This window comes from Oryctolagus cuniculus, chromosome 11 (assembly GCF_964237555.1).
Source record: "Oryctolagus cuniculus chromosome 11, mOryCun1.1, whole genome shotgun sequence".
Taxonomy (NCBI): Eukaryota; Metazoa; Chordata; class Mammalia; order Lagomorpha; family Leporidae; genus Oryctolagus; species Oryctolagus cuniculus.
The window spans coordinates 98855359-98855619 of record NC_091442.1 but is presented as its reverse complement, the minus strand read 5'-3'; positions in this window follow the sequence as shown (position 1 = coordinate 98855619).

Sequence of the window (261 nt, the reverse complement as noted above, 5' to 3'; positions counted from 1 at the left end):
TCCAGACAATGACCTTCAGTTGAGAAAATGACCTCCAGCCTCTGTAGCCTCGCTTTGTGGAGAGAGAGCTTCCCAGGGCCCTATGGGTGGCAGAGAGGGGTTGCTCAACACGTGTTTGTGGAATAAACAAATGAATTGAAGATTGCCACACTCCCTGGTGTCACAGTTGGCCAGCAGTGTGCCTTTTACAGTTGAGTAATAATCTAGATAAAGGCAGGAACATGCTGTTTATAAAGCGCTCCGCAATGGGAGAATCTCTGC